Consider the following 15225-nt stretch of genomic DNA (forward strand, 5'->3'; position numbering starts at 1 on the left):
TGTGGAGTGTGAGGCTACGTTAACAACGTGTTAACCCTTAAGGGCTCAGCCAAGTGTTAGTTTAACATTTAGCAGCAAGGTATTACCTGGGAAATACCCCACCCTCTGACTTCACCACCTCAACCAAGCTTCACAATCATCATTGCTGTGTACAGTATTAAATTGTTTGTTTCAAACTGTGTGCGTGCATGTCAGTCATGTCTTTTGTCTGGTGAAAAAAAAAATTTCCCTGGAACCTCATACACACATTCCCACCCGTTACAGTAATTTTTATGGGGAAATTGGATTCGCTTAACATCATTTCACTTAAAGTAGCATTTTTCAGGAACATAACTACAATGTTAAGTAAGGCGTTACTGTACTCCATGTGGTCTCACCCGTGCTAAATAGAGGGTAATAATCACTTCCCTTGATCTGCTGGCAATGCTCCTACTAATGCAGCCCAATATGCCGTTAGCCGTCTTGGCAACAAAGGCACACTGTTGGCTCATATCCAGTGTCCCATCCACTGTAATCCCCAGGTCCTTTTCTGCAGAACTGCCGCTTAGCCAGTCGGTCCCCAGACTGTAGCAATACATGGAATTCTTCCCATCATAGATGCAGGACTCTGCACTTGTCGAACCTTATTTACCACTCCTCCAATTTTTGTGTCATCTGCAAACTTTATCAGTAATGTTTTTTGTTTCTTCCAGGTCATTGATAAAAATGTTAAGTTGTATAGGACCAAGAGCCATACCCTGCACACACCCACTTGATGATTCCCTGTTTAATATTACCAGTTTTTAAACCATTTAATGTGCACTGTGTTAGTTTTAGATCATTCTAGTTTTTTAATCAAAATGTGGAGTAAACAGGGATCAAGGGCAAAACAAGTTGCAGTTTGTCACAGAAGGGGTAGGATGAGAGTTGGGTCACCAAGAAACCCCAGCACTGACTCAGGTCCATTTTAGTATGGACACATTGGTGAGCAATTCCTTGCACTCTATGGCACTGGAACCGCAGCACCAGACTGGTTACAGATCTGGGGACTTCAGTGCAACTTATGCAAGACAAAATCTTCAGCACTCAACTTCAACCTGGATGGATGTAGGTACACTGACCACTCCAACAAATGACTTTTGAGAATCAACAATGTTTGATCCTCAGCATTGGACTCAGATTCTGGACAGTGCTGTTTATACCTGGCACACTGTCACTTTGGCAAGTGGATTTCTAAAATCAATTCTGGATTTCCACAGTACCTGACTTGGTCAACTAGGTTTGAAGAGCCTCACCTTACCTGCAAGGTAAGTCCTAAACAATATCTCTGACATATGGGCAGATGCCGCCGCCAAAGATCTGACTGACAAACTCCACGATAGCTCCCAAAGGGACAGAATGAGGGAAAAATTGATAAGGTAAGAATTAAGGATATCAAGGGATAGTCCATCTCATTGCACCTTCTAAGAATACAGAGGGAATCATGCCCAGAAGGATAAACAAGAATCCTGCCCAAGAGGAGACGGAAGAAGGGGTAAGCGGCCCAGACACTGCTGTCTAGAAGATTAAAAAAACTGCCATGCATGTTCCTTGATCCCACAAGTGGTACCTTAAAGAACCTGTTCTATTTCAAGTCCTAGATAGCATTTGTTGTTCCAGCAATTATAAAGAATCTTTTTTTTTTTTTTAAATAGATACGTCTGATCTGGAATATGGAACACCAATACATTACTTTAGTAGTTTGTCATTTGTCTGACCACAGCCACAATCTATACTAATAGAAAGACAAGAAAAATTCAGCTACAACTAGCACTGACCCTCTTTACCAGGAATTCCATTAGTGGGATGAATCACCACTCATTATGAAATACATGTAATTGTTACAGTAGTGCATAATCAGTGTAATTAAAGACTTTCTGCCCTTCTAAAAAAACTGGAACAGTTATCCAGGATGTTGAGGAAGATACTTCTTGCAGCAAGAGGCCTGATTCTACAACACCTGCTGTAAATTAGGTTGTGTCTTTTCACTGCGGAGTTAACTTGGAAATCGGCACTCATGTTAACCTGCCCTGGGTAAGAGCAGTGACACTGCAAAGCTGCACTCAAGTTACTGGGGCCTCACTAATGCTGCACTTGCCAGTGTGTGCCACTAGGACTTCTGGGAGAACATATGATGGTTCTTTGTGCTGCAATAAGCTGAGCCATTCTGATTCTACACCAGTAAATTATGGGAGAACTTGTCTGTCCTTCTGGGCATACTGAAGAAATTGTGAGACAACACTGGAGGACTATCAGCATTCAAGCGGTTCAGCCTGTATCCACACTGCAAAAAGTGGGTGAGTCACCAACTTTAGTGAAAGCCTTGTTCAAGCTTTAGCCTCCAGCCCCAGCTGGACCAGTTACCTTGGGATGAAAGAACAACTATACTTGGGTCAGAGGTTTATATGTGGAGGAGTTAACTTTGCAGTGAAGATATTCCCTGAGAGGAAAATCAGTTCCAAAGCTTCAGCTTGAATTCTGAATATTATGACTTAACTAACAAGATTTTGGAGGGGAGGGTTCATCTCCTCATAACCAGACAAAGAAATGTTAAGTCTGATGATAATACCTGAATGGGAATCTTCCAAAGACTAGGGAAGACTTTTGGGAATGGGCGGGGAATGGCATGTTGAGAATTCATGCATAGATGTCAGTAAATTCAGAGCAGGCACTCCCACAACAATTTTGATAGTCCATCTACAATGTAAATAAAATCCCTGTTATGCATACATTCCAGTGACATATTAATTGGAAAAATACATTATAGGAGAAAAGAGAAGCCAACAGGTTTTCAAAAATCATAACTCTGACCCCGAAGTCATACAACTGCTTAAAACTCATTAGATTTTAAAATAAGTTTTGGACTCTCTTATTTGCCTTCTGGTTTTTAAGCCTCTTGGGGGTTTGTGTTTTCAAGCTTTTCTCCACAATAAACTTCTGCATTACAGCTACCACCATATCAGGACACCCAAATACAACATGGTACAGAATCCTGTTGCATAGGTGGGACCTATCCCCCAAATCTTACTAAAGAGATGTACATGCCCATGACTTAAGGAGACAGTTCCATTTTGTAATGCAGATGGAACCTTGTGTTATAACATAGATGCAGGACAAATGTTTCAGCCAATCATGCAGTGCAGAAAGAACCTTAAGAGCACATATACCGTAAGCTCATAAGGCATGTGGCCTTTTATAATACAAATTCACAAGTGGGCATAGTTATAGAAGTTGTGGGAAATTTAACGCTTAACTACAAAGAAACAAATTTTTTCCTGAATGCATAAAGGTTGGATAAATACATGGCGTCCCTCCACCCCGCACTTTTCATATCAGGCCTTGATTTCCCTGATTTTGCTAAGGAACCATGACTGGAAAACTAATGGCCAACAACTCAAGTGAGATACCTGTGCAAGTAAGGGAACTGCAGTTAGTCGGACTGCCTCAAAACAAAAAGGAAGGAGGGGGGACTGGGGTATTTGTTTAAATTAAACTCCTGACAAGTATTTGGGAGAAGAGCTCTGAGTGAAAGGCAACACTCCAATCCTTCCCAGGGAAAGGCTCAGTTCCCATTCTAGTTCTGAGGTCCCCCAAAAGCCCTCTGACGAAAATATGGAAGACAAGACTCGGGCAGTAAAGGAAAATTTAGGGGGAGAAAACTCAGTCTTTGTAAGTAATAAAGGAGTAAAAGCAACAAGCAAACAAATTTTTTTGCAGTTGATGTTTAGCTGTGAATTTTCTGTGTATTTTTGCAGTTAATCTCAAATTGATTGATGTATTAATATAGTATTTACATTGCCTATGAATAGTGCGAGCACAAAGTGAACTACTAAACTCTGAAAAGAGCTTCTCAACCAGACCTAATTTTAAGATGAACTCTATAATCAGCTATTTCATACTTAGTCTCTTTCTACTGGCTTCATCTCATTATATTCTCCCGCAACCCAAATGTCTTCTTGTGCTCTTCCCCTTCTGTTTCTTTTCTTGTGAACAAGGACTAACACTGTGTTGTGTACTTACAGCATATTGATTATCTATAAAAGAACACCAACTCCCAAATGGCAAGGTTTCTTGAAGAATTGACTGAACCCTGGGAACAAAGACCAACCCAAAATCAGGTCAAAGGAAACATCTGAAAAATAGAGATTAAATCAGAGATGAGGGCAAAAAGATGATGGTCAAACATACAGCATACTTAAATGATCTGTACTTGCAGACAAAAATAAAGGAAAGAATAATCCCAGCAGGGGAAAAATAAGCAGCAAAGCAGCTGACCAAAGAGTAGAGCAAGAAGCTGCCTCACCAAAGGCAAATCATATTTGAGGATGCCGGGATGCTACCAGGACATACAAGATAGTATTTATGCCAGAAGTTATAAGCAGAGCTGTTTCTAACTCTAGGACTTTATCCTTCTTATTGGTGAAGAGTTACATATTTAAAATGCGTGTGGTTGGGCAGCACCATCAGTCAGCATGGTGGAACAAGCCAGGACATCTGGAACAAAATCAATAAAGCCAGGAACACCTTTGGGAGCCTAAATACAGTCTGGAAATCATCAAAATACAACACCAACACCAAACTCAAGATTTATCGGAGCTGTATACTTTCAACACTACTTTATAGTGCAGAAAGCTGGGGAATGAGAAAGTACACCTCTACCCCGATATAACACAACCCAATATAACACGGGTTCGCGTATAGCACGGTAACCCCGGGGCTCCAGCAGAGGGGCTCGGGCAGCGCTTTAAAGGGCCCGGGACTCCGGCTGCTGCGGGGAGCCCCAGGCCCTTTAAATCACCACTGGAGCCCTGCGGCTGCTACCCGATATAACGGGGTTTCACCTATAACGCGGTAGGGATTTTTGGCTCCTGAGGACCACGTTATATCGGGGTAGAGTCGTATGACATGTCCAAATGGTCTTCATTCTATACAACCTGCCTCAGAAAAATCTCCCTTATCTTTTGGCCCAGAACAATCTCCAACCAAGATCTATTGACACAGTGCAGCCAAGAGGATCTGAGCACCATCATTGCCAGGAGGCACGGGAGATGGATCGGTCATGTGCTTTGGATGAAAACTGATTCCATCACCAGAGTAGCAATAAGATGGACACCTGAAGGCAAACAAAAACGAGGCCACCCGAAACCTACATGGCGAAGAGCTGTCGAAGCCGAGCTGAAAAACCTGGGGCACAGCTGGGAAACTATTGAAAGAGTTGACAGAAACAGACAGGAGTGGAGCAGCTTCGTCACTGCCCTAAATGCCAGAGGTGTAATAGGAACATGACGATGATGGTTAAGAAAAATGATCAAGTTACATGGTTTATTCTTCCCCTTATTTGCAGAGTCACAAGGGAAGCACAACACAGCTCCATCACCCAAGAAACCACCATTTTAATACAGAATATTAAATTAGCAGAGTTTTAATTGAATACTTACTTAGCCAAATGACTAAGCCAAGGCAGATACCAAGGATGGGACTTCCAACAAAGTCTAGTGACAGTATTCTCTTGTGGCTTGTCTACAAACAAAAGTTGTACCAATTTAACTATGCAGTATAGTTAAAAGGATAGAACCTATAGTGTGAATGCAGTTATATTGGTAAAGAGGTGCTTATTCCCAAACGGAGGAGAATCTCAAAGCACTGAGACTGTGGTTCAGGAAGTCGGAAGGCCAGATCAAACTACTCCTGCACATAGCATGGTGAGAGCAGCAGAACAAGTCTGACTTTTTTAGAGGCAATCTGAGTTACAAGAAAAGCTATTGGTTGAGGGATTGGTTTATATTTAAAAATATGTATTTTCCATTTAACTTTCCAGTCCACCTTTAATGTCAGAACTTCCCTCAGACTTAACAGCATTCTTTTGGAATTGTACAAATAAGCATCTGTCAATATGCACAAGGTCAATAACATTTGTAAACATATGCCTTCAAATTAAGGCTACACAATGTTCCTTTGTTGTAATAGGATACTGTTTACAGAGAATGCTTCTTGTCAGGACACTTTGTTTAGTATTAGATGCCCACAAATAGAAGCAATTAAAAACTTTAATTGTCCCAGACACCACTGCCCTTTCAAGTTGTGCCTAGTGGAGGTGGCTCACCTATATGTAAGTTTGCTCCATGTGAATTAAAGTGTCTTTTAGCTATCAATTCAGCTAACAGTAATACTCTCACACCTGCCCTTTTCAAGTTATGCAATCCACTTTTCCAATGCCTCTCCCCCACACCCTTTTTCTGGCTGTCTCCTTCATCCTTAAACTTCCCATCTACGACAGAAAAGAGGGAGAGTTTGAGAAAGACAAAAACCCACTGTTGACCTTTTTTCTTGACTCTCTACTTTTTCTGGGACAGGACTGATTGAATCAAGGCCTGCCCTTTCCTCTCTGATTATCAAAACCCTAATGTCTCTAAGGCCTTGTCCACAATATACCGTTTCATCAACGACAGAGACAGACTGCTAGGACTGGCTAGACCCCTCCGGAGTGGAAAAGAGGTCCTGACTCCCCCCACCACTGGATGACCCTGTCACGTGCTTCACATCGTCCTCCAATTCAACCTCCTCATCCACGACTTCGTCTGCTGGGTTGAGTCCACTGTTGGCTGCCTCCAGCCCCACCAAAGTGTCCAAAGGGCTCTTGGCAGGGGAGATGGGGTTGCCGCCAAGGATGGCGTCCAGCTCCTTTTAGAAGCAGCAGGTCTTCAGCGAAGCACCAGAGCAACGGTTTGCCTCTCTTGCCATCTGGTATGCCTGCCTCAGCTCTTTTATCTTCATACGGCACTGAGGCATGTCCCATTCGTAGCTCTTACCCAACAAGCCACGGGAAATCTGACTGTAGGTATCAATGCTCCTACAGCTGGAGTGTGGCTGGGACTGCACGGTCTTCTCTCCCCACAGCGCCAGCAGATCCAACAATTCATATGCTCCAAGCGGGACAGTATTGATGTGTGGTACCATGGTCAGCTGGGAACAGACAACGTGAGCTCTCCACACCAAGGAAATCAGAACTGGAATTTCAAAAATTCCCAGGTCTTTAAAGGGGGAAGGGCAGAAGCCTGTGTACATGGGTGCTGGGCAGAGGAATTCGAACTGCTGACCAGAGCAGTCAGGATGGGCATTGTGGGACACCTGCTTGAGGCCATTTATAGCAACATAAAAAACCACGGTGTCTACACTAACACTTTGCCAATATAAATTTGAAGCAAATAGCTCAATGCCTCTCATCAAGGTCGTTTTATTTTGCTGGCAAAGCAGGAGAGCTTTGTCAGCAGAAGGAGCATTGCAGTGTGTATACCTCCACTGGTCGACAAAATTGTGTAGTGTAGACAAGGCCTTGGAGACCATTTTTAGACAACCATTAGAAAACTGATTAGAAAGCACCATAGAAAGTGCTCTCTGTGTCTTTGTTCACTCTGCTAGTTTAGGGATCAAGCGATCAAACTCTACGTAAGTTCATGTGCTTTACCCTTCTGGTTTTGTAAATTCTCTTCCCTGCATCCCCAGACTGAAATATCAAATCAGTGTTTTTTCAGCAGTGTGAAATTAATAGCCTCAGATTCACTACATACAAAAGATTGTGTGATTTTGAACGCTGTTATGAGGTGTTTTGAGTATAGGTTGTATGACATTAAATAAAAACAGCCAAACTATAATTTCATAAAGGAAGTAACATGGCTTCTGCAGCTAACAAATTCCCAGCTGAACATATTTAGTCTTGAGTTATCAATATAAACCAAAAATTTAAAAATCAGTTCCTTCTTTTACCTCCTAAGGAACTTTTGTTTCCACAGCAACAGGTGACATTCACATCTAAAGCAAAGCAGGCAGCTGCACTCTACTGGTTTAGTGTGAGCAATATATAGGCTTGGAAAGATTAGACTTTACAGACAGGGAGAATGATTTTGTGATTAATGTACCGAACTAAGATTCGGGAAATCTGGGTTAAAATTCCAAAACAAACCACAAACTTCCCATGTAACCTCAGGAAAAATCACTTAATCTCTTGACCCCTTCTACCCCTCCCCCCCCCCAATCCATTTTGATCTGTACTATATCAACCAGGTCCTTGAGCTCAGGACCCCAAATATTCTGCTGTGCTGAGGGGCAACTATGTTAGAGGCACATCTCACATTCCATCACCCTCCCAGAGTACCAAAATGAAGTAGGTTGATTTTGATGGAAATTAGGTTTGTGCCAATTGTCTTTTCAATAAAACAGACTGTCCTCCAATCCCATCATTTCAGTAGGCAGATGGACAAATTGCCAGATTTAGTTTTTCTGCCTGTCAGAGCTGTTCTACTGGCTAGATTAGGCAGGAACCAATCAAGTTCTTCCATAGCAACAGAGTTAAACTTCCACAAGTAGTAACATTTTAACAATATAACAAGAGACAAGATACCAAGTACATTAGATACCAAGTATTAAGAGGCAAGGGTAGGCTCCACGACATTAAATAATTTATAAGTAGGGAAAAATCCCCCTAGCTGATCCACTCATGAAGCAATGGACTCTTAAGTAGAAGGGATCACTAGCCCATAGTACTTAGGGAAGAAAGAGACTTTGAAAGTAACTCATCTCTTAGTTGAATCAGCTACCTTTCTACACAGATCTTCTGCAAATCCCCTCCCAATTTAGCTGACAGAGGGAACATGAACTTGCTGAGAGATCTGTTGGAATACTCGGCACCTTACAGAACAGTTTAAAGGTAAGCCTTCAACCTAGATCTGGAGCCTGCTAGGCCACAAGAAGTTCATTCTGCATTGGTAGAATATAAAGAATCCAGATCAGGTTGAGGATCTACCAGAATCATTCCTTTTTAGATTGGTGATAAAAGATCTTCTGAAATATAAGGAATGGATAATTCCCAAGTCTAGCTTTTCAGATACAATACTAAGACCGGCCTTATCTTTGTACCTGAAGGAAGCCTAAACTATAGGAAATCAAGGCTCTCTTCAGAATTATATGGGCCCTACATAAAAGCCAGACAAAGTGACTCTGTCAAAGTGCAATGCTCTTTGCTCTTGAAAAGGATGATGATAACTTGGCCATAAAGTCTCAAATCTAAAAGGAATTGGGCACTAGTAAAAAGTTTATTAGGTGTTTATAACTGACTGGACTTTGGGTAGGGCAGCAAAATGAACTCTTGACATCATGATAAACTGAAGTAGCAGTCTATATAGCACAACACAAAAGCAATGAGAATAATTTAAACCCTACCACCTTGGATTTTCTTTAGCACAAATAAGATCAGAGAGAACAGGCAGACTGGAATACTAGCACCCAATCACCTGGATTAATCTGCATTCTACTCAGCCAATCAACAGGAATATTGAGAATCCGTGCCAAGTAATCAAGCTACTTGATAGTGGCATGAGACCAACCAAGGCCAAAGACCTGATTCCAGGCTCAGACTGACTTTTTGTACTTCCTTGTTTATCTAAATGCCATGACTAGAACATTGTGAACTGACCACAAAGAAAAATCTACAACCACAGTTCAAAAGCTAAACTGTGCAGGCCACACCTTCTCTCCCTTCTTTGACCACGTTCAGGATTTGGGTCAACTAATTCCCCAGTACCCCCAACCTTAAAGTAGCATTAAAGATAATCACAATCCATTGAAGATAACATCACTACATGTAAGATTATCAGGTTTCCCAGCACACTGGGAAGAGGATGTCGGGGGAGATTCACTTATCCTAGTGGGCATAAGTCTAAACCTAAGATCTGGAGCGATTAGGAAGCCAATATGAACACAAACTTCATCAGGCCCAGCATGTGGAAAGCTTCCAGATTTCAATGCTACTGACTTTAAATTTATCTACTGTGGAGTGAAGGCAACTTCCATCAGTTGGTCTATGTAGGGATCGTGATTAAGGCTCCATATTTGTCATTGGCCGCTGCTGGGGCAGTCTCTCCCCCCCCCCCCCCCCCCCCCCCCCCCCCCCCCAGCAGCAGGCGTTTGGGGAGTGGAGGGGGGCCTCAGCTCCTAGCTCCATGTGCTGCCTCTGCCTGCAGGCACCACCCCCGCAACTCCCATCGGCCACAGTTCCCAGCCAATGGGAGCTGCAGAACTGGGGCTTGAGGCGGAGCGGAGGCAGCACATGGAGCTAGGAGTTGAAGGTCGCCTCTTCCCAGGAACCGGGTAGGGAACCTGCCCCAGACTCACCAACCCACCACCCCCACCACCCAGCACGCACTATTTACTATTAATATTGAAATGTGATCTTTTACAACACTTAAAATGACCTAGCAGCAAGCTTGTTAGAGGGACCAAGTGATTTACCTCAGCTGTTTTCAATGCTAGTACTATTGCTGTGTATTTCATCATCTACTCAATCCCAAACCTGTTGCACAAACACCTACTCAAACATGAAGATAAATACTGAGAATCCCAAATTGCTCTGCCTTTGCAAAAACATAGAAAAGTGAACTATTAAGTCCACACCAGTTGCATCTATTAAGCACCAGTCTAATGAAATGGGACTCTGTGTACAAAGACTTCCAAGCAGTGATACTGAACAATTAGTTTTCTATCTCAGTGGAGCTGTTCTATTAAACCACTTCTTTACAAACAAGCTCACTGACTGAATTACAGCCACTTTTTACAAACTAGCATATTTGAAAGGAAGAATGACTGGTTCACAAATGTTTTCTATTAGCGTATATGTATTTGCTGTAGCAAATTTGCACTCCTGAAAATTACACCTCCCCCACAGAACACTTCATCTCTTATATTTTGACAGTAAGTGAATGTTTGCAGATGGTTTTGAAAACTGGGCTCTTTTAGCATTCAAGAAGCCCATAGCTGAAAGTGCATAGGAAAAAAAAAAAAAAAATAGATATCCACTGTTTGCTACAGACTCTTACACAAGGAAAGTCAGAGCTGAAAAAATAAGGTAAAAGATAAGACTCAAAACATTTTAAGAAGTTTCACCTTATGTTCAATAATCCACTGTCACTTATGCAATCTGAATTAAAATGGATTTCAAAAGACAAGGAAAAAATCTGCAGGGGCTTGATTCAGTTACTCCATTCCTGCACTTGAGACAAGGACAGCAAGGAGGGCAGGCACAAAGGTGGCTTTAAACCTGTTTTGGGCTCCCTGCATTCCGAAACAAAGTCCGGCCACCAATATAGATTAGGGCAGCTTCATGGTTGCCCTAACTTTACACACTACTTCCCAGGACCCTAGGAAACAGAATAATAATAGTACAATGCTCTTCTGATATCTACAACACGTCCCCTCCCTAAACTGGGGGACTGGACAGCAGACATGGTGTTGTAGAGCCGTTCTATGCAAGGTGGAACAGCTCTCTGCAGGGAGCATTCTCTGAGGCCATTTCCATCTATTTCAATGCCTCTTTACACTGCCAGAACAGTATAAAGGGCTTTTGTATAATTTGAGAACAATTCCCCAATGACTTTCCAAAATTTTAAGGATCTTTGGGAGTATAATTTTGTTTACACATGTTCAAAATGTCAACTTGATTATCATCTCACATATTCTGAGACAGTTTCAAAAAGGAACTAGAATCATTTATACCTAGAAGCAAATTTAACTGGAACTAGTGCACTTGAGCGAACTGATGTCTGACTGTATGGTTATGAATTATTTAAAAGCAATATTACTATCTACAAATGATGGTAATTCTTAGCATTCATCTTACCAATTAAATAGTGTGTCTGGGGGTTTTAAGTTCAGTAAAGAAATATGGAGTTCCTGCAATCGTTGCCTTGTTTCAAAATTCCCTTGCAGAACAATTCCACAGACTGCATCATCATTGCATATCAGGGGCAGTATGCCTCCAGCAAGAGGAGCATCAGCAATGTTACAGTCAAAGTGATTTGAGCCTAATCGGTTTCACACTGCTCTTTCTTGAGCCAAACTAGTATGTGTATAGGGAGCCCTGAAACTCCACAAAGAATGAAGCCCCCTACAGATTACCAGAGTGACCCAGGAGAAGCAGAAATCAGTTCCACATTGCTCTGGAAAAAAATTTCTGAAACAGCAGTAGCAACATGATTAAGCCTGCTGAGGGAAGTAAATGGAGTAGAGACAAAAAGAGGTGAATATCCCCAGAGACAGGGAAAAAACAGAAAGGCAAAGGGAGGACAAAGAGAACAGGCGCATATAAACACTCAATTTTAGGAAAGATTTTAGTAGCCAAGAGACGTATTTAAAAAAAAAATTCCACCATTTTCTCCAAAAAAGTGGGGAAGAGGAAAGAAACCCCCACACCTATGCCCACAAACTAAACATTTGATAACCAAACGTAATGATTTGGGGAAAGCCTATCTTTGATACCTGGAAAGATACTGGGGGAAAAAAATCAATTTGTAAGCACCTAGAAGATAGCGGAGTACATCTTTGATAATGGCTAGGCTGCTGACACCACTACCTGTCACACTGACCAATACTGTCTCACTGTTCACTTGTACTCCCCCATCTATCTGTATCCATCTGTTCCCACTTGTCTTAGACTGTATGCTCTTTAGGGCAGGGACCCTCTTTTTGTTCTGTGTATGTACAGCGCCTAGCACAAAGGGGTCCCAGACCTTGACTGGGGCTCCTAAATGCTCCCACAGTGCAAATAATAAATAATAATGTGAAGATCAGCCCTCCAAAATAAGAAAATGGGAAGGGAATGGGCTGGAGAGACCTTGATGTAAAACCTATATACTTCAGAAGTGATCTCTGGAAGATCCTAGGAACAAACCCACCTCATATTTACAACAGCCAACATTGATTTGTCAAAAACAAGTCATGACAAACCAACCTAATTTCCATCTTTGATAGGGTTCCTAGACTAGTGGATGAGGGGAAGGAGCAAACACAATATATCTTGATTTTATTAAAATAGTCTTTTGATAGTCCCTAGTTTGCTTATGAGTATGTCATGTGCCAAATGTGTTCTAAATTAAATTACTATAAATATAAACTGGTTGAAAGACTGTACTCCAAGGAGTAGCTATCAATGGTTCACTGTCAAACTGGGAGGACATATCAGGTGGGGTCCCGAAGGGGTTAATCCTAAATCCAGTACTATTCAGATTTTCATTGATGACTTGATCAGGCTGGTCCAACTCGTGGCCTGCAAGACAATTTTGTCTGGCCCCCAAACGGGTCCTCCACACAGCAGATCTGCTTTACAATGTGGCGCCCTCGCACACACCAGATGTGAAAGGTCATGCTACATGGAGGACACCATTTGGTAGAGCAGGTCTGCTGCGGGACAAAATGGGGTCCTCCACACAGCGTGCATGCGAGATCACACTGCATGGAGGATACCATTTTGTTTTTATTTGTGGCCCACAGAGGTGCCACACAACTACACATGGCCCACATCACTGAAAAGGTTGGACCACTCTGGCTTAGATAATAGACTGGAGAATATGCTTATAAAATTTGCAGATTAAACCAAGCTGGGAGAGATTGCAAGCACTTTGGAGGACAGGATTAGAATTAAATTACCTTGACAAATTGGAGAACTGGTCTGAAATCAACAAGGTGAAATTCAATAAAGACAAGAGCAAAATACTATGCATCGGAAGGAAAAAATGAAATGCACAAATAGAAAAGAGGGGAAAATTGGCTAGGTGTAGTACTGCTGAAAAGGATCCAGGGGTTCTAGTGGAGTACAAATTGAATATAAGATAATAATGTGATGCCGTTGCAAAAAAGATTAATTCCATTATAGGGTGCTGTATGTAAGACACAAAAGGTAACTAAGTCCAGAGGAGAGCAACAGAAGTGATCAAAGGTTTAGAGAACTTGACCTACAAGTTAAAAAACTGGGCATGTTTAGTCTTGAAAATAGACAAATGAGGGGAGACCTGATAGCCGTCAACTCTGTTAGGGGCAGTTATAAAGAGGACAACAATCAATTGTTCTCCATGTCCTCTGAAGACAGGAAAAGAAACAAGCTTAATCTACAGCAAGGGATGTTAGGAAAAACTTTCTAACAAGGATAGTTAAGCACTAGAACAGGCTTCCAAAGGAGGTTGTGGAATTCCCATCATTGGAGGTTTTTAAGAACAGGTTAGACAAACATCTGCCAGGAATGGTCAAGGTATACTTGCTCCTGCTCGAGGATTGGGTGGGTTGGGGTGTTGGACTAGATGACCTCGAGGTTCCTTCCAGCCTTATATTTCTATGAGTCTATGACTAAAGCACAAGTATGTGTAAAATGACAAAGGAGCACCCTAAAAGGCTCAGATGCAATTGAGATCAGATGTGTCATTTTAAAAGATTCTCAATGCGCTGCAGGCAAGTTCCACCACAATCATTTTTAAGTATTGGCATTGAGAATACAAACAATAGCTGCCTCTTATCCTAATAAAGCTCTCAAGAGCAATTGGGAAAGCCCAAAAGGAATACGAGGTGAAAGTGAGCTGTTCTCAGCTTGCCCAAACTACGTATGAGCAACATGGTACATTATGCACCATCCCTCAACATTTTTAATTCTTTCCCATTTTGAGCATCAGAATTAACCTATTATAAAAGCCAATCTTTCGCATAAAAATATGGAAATGTTCAGCCTAATGCAGTAATCTGATTAATAGAACATTCCTTGGTTTCTCTAAATATTCAACTAAAAATTACTTTATTTTTGACCTAATGATATGAATGGCATACTTGTACCTGTCATTCCAGAGCAGGCACTTTGCTATAGCTCTCATTTGGAAAACTACATATAAATGCATAAATACTGCTGCTCTTACCTGAGACCAGGGGTCCCAACATGCAATTCATCCAGGCTACCTTGATCACTGCCTCTTGGGACCTGTAGCGTCTTGACTATAATCTCCACACTGATAAGGATGATTGACCGAGGCCACATTACAGACTTCCACGGGCTGCTTTTGGTGCATACTTTTAACACCACTACTTAAGATTCAGCTGAACACCACCAGTATGTTTAAGATTCTATTCAAATCTACTCACTCAACTTGAACTCAAGTGTTTCTACAAATACAGGTAGAAATTACTCATTCGTAAGCCAACTGGTACAAATTCCTATTCATATATATCTCATGAAAAACTACAATACTTTAGCCAGACTAAGATATCCATATGGAGTTCTTCCTTAGAAACCCACATAATACTAATGCTATTTTTACATCTTTTTCACGAGTTCATTCTCATTTCACTTCACGACAAAACTGTTAGCAATACTAGTGCTTGCAGAACATATGAACGAATGAG

General features: G+C 41.7%; 1 protein-coding gene across 7 annotated transcripts in view; it reads right to left on the minus strand.

Moving 5' to 3' along the window:
* BRD4 (bromodomain containing 4) overlaps nt 1–15225 on the minus strand; it is a 193991-nt gene that overhangs the window by 160768 nt on the left and 17998 nt on the right. The window contains exon 1 of one of the 7 annotated variants that reach the window (XM_034793553.1): nt 5457–5475. The exons of the other annotated variants lie outside the window; for them this stretch is intronic. The gene's annotated coding sequence lies outside the window, so the exon portion shown is untranslated. Of the gene's footprint in view, nt 1–5456; nt 5476–15225 lie in introns of those variants that run through there. 7 annotated transcript variants of the gene reach the window in all.

Source organism: Trachemys scripta, chromosome 17 (genome assembly GCF_013100865.1).
Source record: "Trachemys scripta elegans isolate TJP31775 chromosome 17, CAS_Tse_1.0, whole genome shotgun sequence".
NCBI lineage: Eukaryota > Metazoa > Chordata > Testudines > Emydidae > Trachemys > Trachemys scripta.